The 997-nt window shown below is 41.1% G+C and overlaps 1 pseudogene; it reads left to right on the plus strand.

The window, feature by feature from the left end:
- Nucleotides 1-471: 471 nt before the first annotated feature.
- LOC102832798 overlaps nt 472-997 on the plus strand; it is a 2,067-nt pseudogene continuing 1,541 nt past the window's right edge.

Below are 997 nucleotides of genomic sequence, written 5' to 3' on the forward strand. Positions count from 1 at the left end.
AGGGAACACTGCATGGTTTAAAATCAGGAAAAGTGTGTGTCTTTCACAATACTTTTTCAATCTATATTTCAATTAAGCAAATAATCTAAGAAGCTGAATTATATGAATAAGAATGTGTCATCAGGGCTGGAGGTAGACTCATTAACAACTTGCGATATGCAGATGATACAATCTTGCTTGCTGAAAGTGAAGAGGACTTAAAATACTTGCTGAAGAAGATCAAAGGCTACAGCTTTCGGTATAGGCTGCACCTCAATGTAAAGAAAATGAAGATGCTCACACCTGGACCAATAAGCAACATCATGATAAGTGGAGATAAGATTGAAGTTGTCAAAGACTTCATTTGGCTTGGATACACCATCAACGCTCTTGGAAGCAGCAATCAAGAAATCAAATGACTCTTGCGGTCTTTAAGTGGACAGTGAGCAGACGCCAACTTCCTTTTTTTTTTTTTTTTAACTGGTTGGGACCATGGAGGGTGTCAAAGAAAAGAAGAGGGGGGTTCCTGCTGTGCCAGAGACCCTGAAGAAAAAGCGAAGGAATTTCGCGGAACTAAAGATCAAGCGCCTGAGAAAGAAGTTTGCCCAAAAGATGTTTCACAAAGCAAGGAGGAAGCTTATCTAAGACAAAGCCAAGCACTATCACAAGGAATATAGGCAGATGTACAGAACTGAGATACAAAAGGCTAGGATGGCAAGAAAAGCCGGCAACTTCTATGGACGTGGTGAGCCCAAGCTGGCATTTGCTATCAGGATCAAAGTTATCAGTGGTGTGAGCCCAAAGATTCGAAAGGTGTTGCAGCTTCTTCGCCTTCACCAGATCTTTAATGGCACCTTTGTTATGCTCAACAAGGCTTCAATTAAAATGCTGAGGATTGTGAAACCATATATTGCATGGGGGTACCCAAACCTAAGGTCAGTGAATGAACTGATCTACAAGTGTGGATATGGCAAAATCAATAAGAAGTGAATTGCCCTGACAGGTAACACGTTGATTG

This window comes from Chrysochloris asiatica, unplaced genomic scaffold (assembly GCF_000296735.1).
Source record: "Chrysochloris asiatica unplaced genomic scaffold, ChrAsi1.0 scaffold00011, whole genome shotgun sequence".
NCBI lineage: Eukaryota > Metazoa > Chordata > Mammalia > Afrosoricida > Chrysochloridae > Chrysochloris > Chrysochloris asiatica.